Genomic DNA, 13,750 nt, shown 5'->3' with positions numbered 1-13,750 from the left:
CATAGATCACATCTAGTTACGGGGTCACTAACAACATAGATCACATCTAGTTCTGGGGTCACTAACAACACAGATCACATCTAGTTCTGGGGTCACTAACAACACAGATCACATCTAGTTCTGGGCTCACTAACAACAATGATCACATCTAGTTATGGGCTCACTAACAACACAGATCACAACTAGTTATGGGCTCACTGACAACACAGATCACATCTAGTTATGGGGTCACTAGCAACACAGATCACATCTAGTTATGGAGTCACTAACAACACAGATCACATCAAGTTCTGGGGTCACTAACAACACAGATCACATCTAGTTATGGGCTCACTAACAACAGAGATCACATCTAGTTCTGGGATCACTAACAACACATATCACATCTAGGTCTGGGCTCACTAACAACACAGATAACATCTAGTTCTGGGGTCACTAACAACACAGATCACATCTAGTTCAGGGCTCACTAACAACACAGATCACATCTAGTTCTGGGGTCACTGACAACACAGATCACATCTAGTTCTGGGGTCACTAACAACACAGATCACATCTAGTTCTGGGCTCACTAACAACACAGATCACATCTAGTTCTGGGCTCACTAACAACACAGATCACATCTAGTTCTGGGCTCACTAACAACACAGATCACATCTAGTTCTGGGGTCACTAACAGCGCAGATCACATCTAGTTATGGGCTCACTAGCAACACACATCACGTCTATTTATGGTGTCACTAACAACACAGATCACATCTAGTTCAGGGCTCACTAACAACATAGATCACATCTATTTCTGGGGTCTCTAACAACACTGATCACATCTAGTTCTGGGCTCACTAACAACACAGATCACATCTAGTTCTGGGCTCACTAACAATACAGATCACATCTAGTTATGGGCTCACTAACAACACAGATCACATCTAGTTCTTGGGTCACTAACAACATCGATCACATCTAGTTCTGGGGTCACTAACAACATCGATCACATCTAGTTCTGGGCTCACTAACAACACAGATCACATCTAGTTATGGGCTCACTAACAACACAGATCACATCTAGTTCTGGGGTCACTAACAACACAGATCACATCTAGTTCTGGGGTCGCAAACAACAGAGATCACATCTAGTTATGGGGTCACTAACAACACAGATCACATCTTTTTCTGGGGTCACTAATAACAGAGATCGCATCTAGTTCTGGTGTCAGTAACAGCACAGATCACATCTAGTTGTGGGCTCACTAACAACACAGATCACATCTAGTTATAGACTCACTAACAACACAGATCACATCTAGTTATGGGATCACTAACAACTCACATAACATCTAGTTCTGGGGTCACTAACAACACAGATCACATCTAGTTATGGGCTCACTAACAACACAGATCACATCTAGTTCTGGGCTCACTAACAACACACATCACATCTAGTTCTGGGGTCACTAACAACACAGATCACATCTAGTTATGGGGTCACTAACTACACAGATCACATCTAGTTATAGGGTCACTAACAACACAGATCCCATCTACTTATGGGCTCACTAACAACACAGATCACATCTAGTTCTGGGGTCACTAACAACACAGATCACATCTAGTTATGGGCTCACTAACAACACAGATCACATCTAGTTCTGGGGTCACTAACAACACAGATCACATCTAGTTATGGGGTCACTAACAACACAGATCACATCTAGTTATGGGGTCACTAACAACACAGATCACATCTAGTTCTGGGGTCACTAACAACACAGATCACATCTAGTTCTGGGGTCACTAACAACACAGATCACATCTAGTTATGGGCTCACTAACAACACAGATCACATCTAGTTCTGGGGTCACTAACAACACAGATCACATCTAGTTCTAGGGTTACTAACAACACAGATCACATCTAGTTCTGGGGCCACTAACAGCACAGATCACATTTAGTTCTTGGGTCACTAACAACACAGATCACATCTAGTTCTGGTGTAACTAACAACACAGATCACATCTAGTTCTGGGGTCACTAACAACACAGATCACATCTAGTTATGGAGTCACTAACAACACAGATCACATCTAGTTCTGGGGTCACTAACAACACAGATCACATCTAGTTCTGGGCTCACTAACAACACAGATCACATCTAGTTCTGGGGTCACTAACAACACAGATCACATCTAGTTCTGGGGTCACTAACAACACAGATCACATCTAGTTCTGGGCTCACTAACAACACAGATCACATCTAGTTCTGGGCTCACTAACAACACAGATCACATCTAGTTATGGGCTCACTAACAACACAGATCACATCTAGTTCTGGGGTCACTAACAACACAGATCACATCTAGTTCTGGGGTCACTAACAACACAGATCGCATCTAGTTCTGGGGTCAGTAACAGCACAGATCACATCTAGTTGTGGGCTCACTAACAACACAGATCACATCTATTTATGGGCACACTAACAACACAGATTACATCTAGTTCTGGGGTCACTAACAAAACAGATCACATCTAGTTCTGGGGTCACAAACAACACAGATCACATCTAGTTCCGGGCTCACTAACAACACAGATCACATCTAGTTCTGGGCTCACTAACAAAACAGATCACATCTAGTTATGGGTCACTAACAACACAGATCACATCATGGGCTCACTAACAACACAGATCACATCTAGTTATGGGCTCACTAACAACACAGATCACATCTAGTTATGGGGTCACTAACAACACAGATCACATCTAGTTCTGGGGTCACTAACAACACAGATCACATCTAGTTATGGGCTCACTAACAACACAGATCACATCTAGTTATGGGCTCACTAACAACACAGATCACATCTAGTTATGGGGTCACAAACAACACAGATCACATCTAGTTATGGGCTCACTAACAACACGGATCACATCTAGTTTTGGGCTCACTAACAACACAGATCACATCTAGTTCTGGGGTCACTAACATCACAGATCACATCTAGTTATGGGCTAACTAACAACACAGATCACATCTAGTTCTGTGGTCACTAACAACACAGATCACATCTAGTTCTGGGGTGACTAACAACACAGATCACATCTAGTTACTGGGTCACTAACAACACAGATCACATCTAGTTATGGGGTTACTAGCAACACAGATCACATCTAGTTATGGGCTCACTAACAACACAGATTACATCTAGTTATGGGGTCACTAACAACACTGATCACATCTAGCTCTGGGCTCACTAACAACACAGATCACATGTAGTTCTGGGGTCACTAACAACACAGATCACATCTTGTTATGGGGTCACTAACAACACAGATCACATCTAGTTCTGTGGTCACTAACAACACAGATCACATCTAGTTCTGGGGTCACTAACAACACAGATCACATCTAGTTATTGGGTCACTAACAACACAGATCACATCTAGTTCTGGGGTCACTAACAACACAGATCACATCTAGTTCTGGGATCACTAACAACACAGATCACATCTAGTTCTAGGCTTACTGGTCTTACGTGGAGTGTAATATAGTCGTCAACACCTTTACAAAACAGGTTAGTTGGTCATGGTATTCTTACAACATAGAGGTATACTTACACCAGAGATCATGGAATACATACACTAGAAACCCTGGTATACTTACACAAGAGGTAGTGGAATATTTACATCAGGGGTCGTTGTATAATGATATCATAGGTAGTAGTAGACTTACAACATAGATCGTGGTATACCTATACCTAAGGACGTGGTATACTTATACCAAATGTCGTAGTAGACTTACACTAGAGGTCGTAGTAGATTTACAACAGAGGTCGTTGTATACCTACACTTAGAGGTCGTAATATATTTATAACAGAGGTCGTAGTAGTCTGACACCAGAGGTTATGGTAAATTTACACTAGAGATCGTGATATACTTACACAATAGGTCGTGGTATACTTACACTAGAGGTCGTGGTATTCTTACACAAGAGGTCGTCGAATATTTACAACAGAGGCCGTTGTATAATGATAGAGGTAGTAGTAGACTTACAACATAGGTCGTGGTATACCTATACCAAAGGTCGTGGTATACTTATACCAAAAGTCATAGCAGACTTACACTAGAGGTTGTAGTAGATTTACACCAGAGGTCGTTGTATACCTACACTTAGAGGTCGTAACATATTTATATCTGAGGTCGTAGTAGTCTGACACCGGAGGTTATGGTAAATTTACCCCAGAGATCGTGATATACTTACACCATAGGTCGTGGTATACTTACACTAGAGGTCGTGGTATACTTTCACCAGAGATCTTAGTAGATTTGCTCCAGAGACATGAGCGTATCTACGGAAAATCGCATCAATGGCAAGCACAGAAATTACGCCGCTGTCCAAACATCTAACACCGCTCTGTTAGATGACTTTACCATAAAATCAGCTCAAAAATACAAGTCAAGTTCGCTAATCTTTTAATTAACAAATTATGGCACTACATGAAAATTACAACTGCACTTTCCTTGATTTCACTGATGCAAATTGGTCTTTGATTTGCTCAAATTCAGTTTTTTTTTTCTCTCTCTCTCTTTCTACACTCAGCAGAGCAAGATCACAGAGTCTGCCTTGGCCCATGGAGGCTCTCAAAGACGATAGTATTAGTTTCAATTTGCTGAATGATCTCTCACAGCTGCCGATGGAAACTACAATGGTTAGTATTATCTGAATAGCAGTACGAAGATTGGGGACGACGCTCTTATCTCCATACTGAGCAACATATTCGAGAAGCTCTTTTAGTCTTGATATTTTCATGTTGGCTAGACTTGATAGCAACATTCTGCAGTCCAAAATTTCTTCAAAGAGCTGCTGTCCAACATCATTAGAGCTGTACGATTCGCCCAGTTTTTTGCACTTCTTTTTTAGGTCGTTACTGTCGGCGCCGTAACACAATCCCTCGACATCAAGAAGGATCCCAAACTTGGCGTCAGTGTCATGCAAAGGAGCGAGCCTTTCATCCATTTCTCTGTGAAGACGGTCGAATGTTCCCTTCATGACTCTTTCCACTTCCTTCTTGGTTGTTAACTCAGCATCTCTCGAGTTCTCATCAGTCATTCTTTTCTTTCGTCTCTGACGTCTTTCAACTTCAATATTCCATTCTTTACAGAGAATGGAATATTGAAGTCCTTCTTCAAGTGATTCACTGATCAACACTTCTCTTTCGTCATCAAAATGATCTCGGAGGCTTTCAAATCCAGGGCAGCATCGTGGAAGTTTATGCTAGGATCCTGCAGCCTCTTTTGAATACGGTCAATGCGAATGAGTACTTTATTCCAAAATATTAGCAAAGTCAGAAAATCGTGACTCAGCATGCGGTTATACAGCTGCCTTGCGTGACTTCTTGTTTCACTTGTCTGGTTTTCATTGTCTATCATGTCCTGGAGAACTTGAAGTATCTCTTCAACGTACTTGTTGACAGGTTTCATTGCTTCTGTCTTTGCACTCTACCTGGTTTCGGACTCCGACTTGACAACGACAGGCACGGAGTTTTATGAGTTTTTCCCACCGTTGTGTTGAACGAGAGAAGGACATGTAGAGAGCTTTGATATTTAAAAAAAAAAAAGTGACCCTCATTGTATCCCGCTTGGCTGCATGTACACCCATCAAGTTGAATGAGTCATTATCACAGTTCACAAACAATGCCAGGTTGTTTTCCTCACTTATTCTTTGACGAACACCACCCTTGTGTCCAGCCATCACAGCAGCACTGTGACCGACAATCATGTAGCTCTATTTTGTCTTTCTCTAGCTGATTCAAAATGTTTTCATACAAGCTCTTAGCCTCCGTCTGATTTATCTGGATAAAACCAAGGAAAGACTCTCGCAACACGGACAGTTTTCCTTTCAAAATCAACTTTCACGTACCTTACTACTTCTGACATCTGCTCACAGCGTACCTGATCAGGAGTCGAGTCGAACATGAGGTCACTTGGCTTTACGAATGTTCCTCAGTAAACTCTGGTGAACAGTGGATGCCATCGTATGGATGAATTCGTTCTGGACACCCGGTGGAAGATAAGACGTGGATCCATGATTAATTTCCACACGAGTGAGGTGTTCTTTCATGACAAGGTCTGTGTTGGTCAGTAGTTTCAGTTTGTAGGTGAATGGTTCAGAGAACCGACATGTTGATAAATTAGACACATGTGCAACTCTTGGGTATCTTTATTGAGGAAACGTTTCGCCACACAGTGGCTTCATCAGTCCATACATAGGAGAAACTTGAAGAACAGGAGGAGAATGAGGTAATCAGTCCCTCAACCTTGAGTCGATGTGTTCAGTCCATCAATCTTCAGTAGAATACGGCAGAGGAGCGGAGAAGCAGCTTATAAACCGTATGGCAGGAGAGGTGCAGCAGTCATAGGTGGTGTCACATTTGTTCAATGTGGAAGTAGGTTGTGCCCAAGAATTAGGCAAGCGAAGAATTCCTAAGTATTAAGATCCCAAGAAGTTTCAGTAAGCCAAGGAAATTTCCTACCTTTGAGTCATCGTCCAACTGAAGTGACTCCCTGTGTCCTAGCAAATCCAGGTTTTGAGTCGCAAGGAATTTCGTGCAGTGAAGGATTTTCATCAGGATATCACACCACTTGTGTTTTTCCTTCTCAATCTGTGACTTAAGTTCTGCGTCAATGCTCCTCTGTTTTCAGGTAAATTTATTTCCATTTCTTCCCACTGTGTGAAGTACTCCCGATGATCCTTAGCATTTTCATGAAAGTATTCCTTTCCGGAGTCTTCCATCAGTTAAATAAGAACATAAGAACATAAGAACGAAGGAACACTGCAGAAGGCCTACTGGCCCATGCGAGGCAGGTCCAAGTCTCCTACCGGCTTAAGCCAATGCACCCAACCTAGTCAGGTCAGGTCACATTGACTTAAGGGAGGAACACGGCAACCGACCTGGTAGCACAAGCTATCAGGTCTAACTCACACCCACCCACATCTACTCATGTATTTATCCAACCTATTTTTAAAGCTACACAACGTTCTGGCCTCTATAACGGTACTTGGGAGTTTGTTCCACTCATCCACAACTCTATTACCAAACCAGTACTTTCCTATATCCTTCCTGAATCTGAATTTTTCCAACTTAAAACCATTGCTGCGAGTCCTGTCTAGGCTAGATATTTTCAGCACACTATTTACATCCCCTTTATTTATTCCTGTCTTCCATTTATACACCTCAATCATATCCCCCCTAATTCTACGTCTTTCTAGAGAGTGCAGTTTCAGGGCCCTTAGTCTATCCTCATAGGGAAGGTTTCTGATACAAGGGATCAACTTTGTCATCCTCCTTTGTACATTTTCCAGAGAATTTATATCCATTCTGTAATACGGTGACCAAAACTGTGCAGCATAATCTAAATGAGGCCTAACCAAGGATGTATAGAGTTGAAGAACAACCTGAGGACTCCTATTATTTATGCTTCTTGATATGAAGCCAAGGATTCTATTAGCTTTATTGCGAACACTTATGCACTGTTGTCTTGGTTTCAGATTACTGCTAACCAGAACTCCTAAATCTTTTTCGCAATCCGTAATATTAAGATCTACATTATTTAGTTTATATGTGGCATGGTTATTGTCCTGTCCAACATTTAGAACTTTGCATTTGTCTATATTAAACTGCATCTGCCACTTCTCCGACCACTGCATCAGTCTATTCAAATCTTCCTGGAGTGCTCGAATGTCCTCGTCAGAATGAATTCGACGGCCTATTTTGGTGTCATCGGCAAACTTGCCGATGTCGCTCTTTATGCCCTCATCTATGTCGTTTATGTAGATTGTGAACAGCAGGGGGCCCAACACTGACCCCTGTGGAACACCGCTCGTGACGCTTCCCCACTCTGATTTCTCCCCATTTATGCAAACTCTCTGCTGCCTATTTGTCAACCATGCCTCTATCCAGGAAAAAATTTCTCCTCCTATTCCATGTGCTTTAATTTTCCTCAATAGTCTCTGATGTGGGACCCTGTCAAAAGCCTTACTGAAGTCCATATACACAATATCATATTCATTACCATGATCTACCTCCTCAAATACCTTAGTGAAAAAAGTTAATAAATTCGTAAGGCAGGAACGCCCCTTTGTAAAACCATGCTGAGATTCGTTGATTAATTTATGCTTTTCAAGGTGGCTACGAACTGCCTCGGCAATTATTGATTCCATAAATTTTCCCACTATGGAGGTTAGGCTTATTGGTCTATAGTTCGAAGCTAAGGACCTGTCACCTGTTTTGAAAATAGGTATCACATTTGCCATTTTCCACTTATCTGGCACCATGCCAGTTTGTAGTGATATGTTGAAAAGATTAGCCAAAGGTGTGCTAAGCTCCTCTTTACATTCCTTTAGAACCCTTGCATACAGTTCATCAGGGCCTGGGGATTTGTTAGGTTTTAATTTATCTATTTGCCTAAGGACCATGTCACTTGTGACCCTAATAGTGCACAGTTTATTATCGTCCTGTTCTACATAATTTATCATTACTGGAATATCGCTGGTATCCTCCTGTGTAAAAACTGAGAGGAAGTATGTGTTAAAAATTCTACACATTTCCTTATCACTGTCAGTGAGCTGACCCGAGGAACTTTTGAGTGGGCCTATCTTGTCCCTGATCTTACTTCTGTATACCTGAAAGAATCCTTTTGGGTTAGTCTTCGATTCTCTTGCAACTTTAACCTCATAATCTCTTTTTGCTTTTCTAATTCCCTTTTTTATTTCTCTCTTTAACTGAATATATCGATTTCTTAATTGCCCCTCTCCTCTTTTGATTTGCCTATATATGCCTCTCTTTTGACCAATCAGATATTTTAATCTATTGTTCATCCATTTAGGATCATTTTTGTTTGATCTGATTTCCCTATTTGGAACATAATTTGACTGAGCAGCTAGAACTATGCCCTGGAAAGCATCATATCGGCAACCATCACCACCTACCTGACCCTTAGTCAGGTCATTCCAGTTCAGCCCACCTAAGTAATTTTTCAGTCCTATGAAATCAGCCAAGCGAAAGTCAGGGACGGAGACTTGATTGCCATTATTAGGGGAATTCCATGATATATTAAAACTGAGTGATTTGTGATCACTTTCCCCAAGCTCATCATTAACCTCAAGATTATTAATTAGTGTTTCCCTACTGGCAAGAATCAAGTCAAGGAGGTTATTTCCCCTAGTTGGCTCTGTCACAAACTGTTTTAAAAAACAATCCTGGATCGTATCAAGAAAGTCACCTGACTCTAAATTTCCTGTCAAATTGCTCCAGTCAATCTGTCTATAGTTGAAATCTCCCATTAGCACAACATTTTCGTATGTAGATGCCTTACGAATTTCGTCCCATAGAAGTTTACTGCACTCCCTATCAAGATTTGGGGCCCTGTAAATCACACCCAAAATTAGTTTTTCTCGGCCCTCGAGAAGCTGTAACCAAACAGATTCAGTGGCTGACGCTTCTAATTTAATATCTTGTCTAACACAACAATTTAAATTGTCTCTGACATACATCGCTACTCCACCACCTTTCCTGTTGACCCTGTCAGTGTGGAATAATTTATAGCCTTGTATGTGACATTCAGAGGGCATCTCTCTATCTTTCAGATTGAGCCAGGTCTCTGTTATAGCAATAATATCTATGTTTCCTGCACTTGCAATTAATCTTAGCTCATCTATCTTATTTCTTACACTCCTGCTATTAGTATAGTAAACCTTAAGGGAGCTAGTCCCTTGCTGCCCTCTGCTGTCCCCCTTTGTTTGCTGACCTGATCTATTGTCTTTATTTATAACTTCATGCTGAATGCCTTTTATACATTTACTGTTTCCAACCCAAGTGTTGCAACCTGCTTGTTTCCCACACACACCCATACCTCTATCTTCCATCAGTTTAAAATCATAGGCATTTCACCAATGGCCTTCTCAATCGAGTCTGCAAGTGCTACCACCCCAGCCCCAGAGAGATGTACCCCATCCCTTGCATACATATCATGTTTGCCATAAAAGTTGTTCCAGTTGTCAATGAATGGGATTGCAAGTTCCTTGCAGTATCTGTCTAGCCAGCAATTTACACCAATTGCCCTAGACAACCATTCATTTCCTACTCCCCTTCTAGGCAAGATGCTACATATGATTGGGATCCCTCCCTTAGACTTAATGAAATCTATAGCTGACCTGTACTTATCTAGCAGCTCTTCTCTCCTACCCTTCCCAATATCATTTCCACCAGCACTGAGACAGATAATGGGCTTGTTCCCATTACCTGACATGATATTATCCAGCCTGTTGACAATGTCCCCAACACCAGCTCCAGGGAAGCACACTCTATCTCTCATCTTCTTATTCCTATTACAAAAAGCACGGTCAATATATCTTACCTGAGAGTCACCAACCACAAGAATGCGCTTACCTCCATTAGCAGGGGCAGTAGTACCCTTACCTTCACTGGCCACTGAAGTACATTCATCCTGAAGAACAGAAAAGCGATTTCCTACCTTCAGATCTTCACTCTTAACTTTCCTTACTCTGATGCACCTCCCATTACTGTGAACCACTCGCCACTTGTAGCAGGTGCTGGACTGCACCTCACTGCTGGTAGCCGTTGCTACCTCCCCAACTACAGCCTCCTCACAGCGAGAGACAGACTGCACCTCACTGCTAGAAGCCTCATTCCCCACAACTTCAGCCACCTCACACTCTCTCCCAGACCCATTGAGGTGGACCTTCAGCCTCCTAATCTCCTCCTGGAGAAGCAAGACCTCCTCCTTCAACTCTCCAACCTCAATTTTTAAAACACTGCAGAAGCAAGCCATGCTTTGTAACCGTCCACACTAATCCCCAAAGCAGCTCAGGGTCTGTGACCTCACGTGACGACTGACCACTGACGACTGCGTCCTTCTCCATTGAGGATTAATGGTCTGATCAGGAATAGAGAAGACAACAGATATAAAATGCAGGTTTCTTAGGAAGGTAATAGACCACCCATGAGCGAGTAACTTCCTCATTATGACCATTTCCCAATTTCCTCTAGAACCAAGTTTTGTTCATTGAGCAGTTATTTGTTGGTAGGAAAGGTCCCTCACTATTCTGGAAATACTTCGAACCCAACTTTATTATTTTTGTTCTCAACACGTCAGGCAGAATTGCTTTTCCAGTTTCCTTGTCGAACTTCAGAAGTCCAGTGTCACGCTATTCAGTCACTTCTGGTATGACAGTTCGAGGTTCTTCGACACCATCCAGTTCACTAGGTTCAGTGTCGTCAGGTAAAAATCTCGTCAATAAACTCAACATCACCACCACCACCATCGTCATTCCCTCCTGTCATGTCCACGTTCTCTGTGGCAGCTTCACTTTCAATCTCGTCATACTCGGATTTATCTGACTTGACTTCCTCCTCGGCTTGTGACGCATATGTACTTGATCCACCTTCGGACTCTAACAAACTTGTAACAGGTACAGGCGACATGGAACGTGTCAAACAACTTGTTCTGAGGTTTTCGATGAAGGGCAAAAAGAACTTGCTCGACTTCTTGACTTGCTCCTCCACCAACTTTCGTCTCTTCCGTCCTTCAGTTTCACTTTCCTTCTTTTTCGTGAAGAAACGTTTCATGGTCTTCTCACACATTGCTATGAAATAAGGAAATGACACTTTTAATATCAACATTAAATTTCACAAACTTTGCACAAAATTCTAGACAACTTCCCTAGTTCGCGGAGAATGATGTTATTGTCAGTTAGCACTGAGCAGTGCTACTGTGTCTGCGAGGTATGTGGTCACGTAGCTCCAAGAACTGTATTTTTTACCTAATAATTTATGTAAGTGGTTTAATAATCTAGCCATCCTAGTGTTTCTCACCCATGATAATCAAAGATAGATCATACATTTGAAAAAAAATTCTCTATCAGAGGACGGCTTGTCCGACTTTAATAGAAACTGCTCAGTGGTGCCCTCCTTCAAGTGGCGCCCAGGACACGTGCCGTACCTTAGGTACGCCTCTGTTCAGAGGTCATAGTAGAATTTCACTAGAGGTCGTGGGAGACTTACACCAGAAGTCGTGGTGTACTTACACCAAAGGTCGTAGTAGACTTATACTAGAGGTCGTGGAATACTTCCTCCAGAGGTCGTGGTATACCGACACCAGAGATCATAGCGTACCTACACCAGAGGTCGTGGTATACCGACACCAGTGGTCGTGGTATACTTACACCAGAGATCATAGTGTACCTACACCAGAGGTCGTGGTATACTTACACCAGAGGCCATAGTAGACTTACACCAGAGATTCTGGGAGTCTTACTTAAGAGGTCGTGATACTTACACCACTAGGTGAGTACAAATAGGAAGCGCATCTGTCTGGAGCTCAGCAGACGGAGGATCAAGCCTCCACGTCATGCGCTGAATGATCCCCATGGATTTAGCGCTTAACATAAATTAAAAAAAAAATTACACCAGAGGTCGTGGTAGACTTACACAGGAGGACTTAGTAGTCTTACACCAGAGGTCGTGGCAGATTTACACCAGAGGCCGTATTAGACTTACACCAGAGGTCATGGTATACTTACACTAGAAGTCGTGGTATACTTACACTACTGGTTCTTACATACACAAGAGGTCGTAGTATACTTAGTCTAGTCTAGAGGTCGTGTTATTTTTACACCTGAGGTCGTAGTATACTTACATCAGATGTTGTAGTATACTTACATGAGAGGTAGTGGCAAACTTGCACTAGAGACTGTTGTATACTTACACTTGAGGTTGTTGAATACTTACACTTAAGGTCGTTGTATACTTACACTTTAGGTCGTGGTATCCTTACACTTGAGGCCGTAGTAGAATCACACCAGAGGTCGTGGTATACTTTATCCCGAGGTCTTAGTAGACTTATACGAGACGCCGTAGTAGACTTACACCTAAGGTCGGGGTAGTCTTACACCAGAAGTTGTATTAGATTTACATCTGAGGTCGTAGTAGACTTGCACTACAGGTCGTAGTGCACTGTTATAAGTTTTATATTTCGTGCTGTGCCGCTAAGCCCGGACCCACGAGACCCTAGCTTCTCAGAACTGCGCCAGACATCCTACAAGTAAATGGTCTCTCCAGTCAGACCGTCGGCCTAGCAAGGGCACCCTAGAACACACTGTCTGTACAGGAACCCAAATAAATCTAAGGCTCGCCTCCGAAGAAGTGGTATTACCCACCAGAAATACTACTGATATATCTGGTGGCAGCGGTTTTAAACTGGTGTTTACAACAGTTGTGATGAGCTCCGAGGAAGAATGGTGGAGTCACATATTTCATCGTTCCATACCAGCAACATCCGTCTCTCAACAAACCATGCTGATGTATCTGCAGACCATACCATCCAGTCACAGGTACAGCCAGGATTTTAGCCCAAATATGCTTAGTTTCCTCGGGAAATATTATCGGCGTCAACTGCGTTCCCTGCAGGATCCCATGTTCTCTATGTCAAGAGTTTAGCGTCTGCTGCCTGCTGCTTCATCTCTACAGCTCATTACTGCCAATTTAAGCACAACAGAGGTGAGTTTGCTGGTGTTTTCATCCACGGTGGAGGAGTGTTACTCTACGCTTCCATGTGCGTGGGTGTAGGAGGCGGCAGTCTTGCTTGAATACGCCACCAGCGTCTCTACCTACGCTAGTATCACCATCTCCACCACAACCACCACTCACCCTCTCTATGCTGTCCGAATTTCATG

Source organism: Cherax quadricarinatus, chromosome 36 (genome assembly GCF_038502225.1).
Source record: "Cherax quadricarinatus isolate ZL_2023a chromosome 36, ASM3850222v1, whole genome shotgun sequence".
NCBI lineage: Eukaryota > Metazoa > Arthropoda > Malacostraca > Decapoda > Parastacidae > Cherax > Cherax quadricarinatus.
This window is presented reverse-complemented; position numbering follows the sequence as displayed.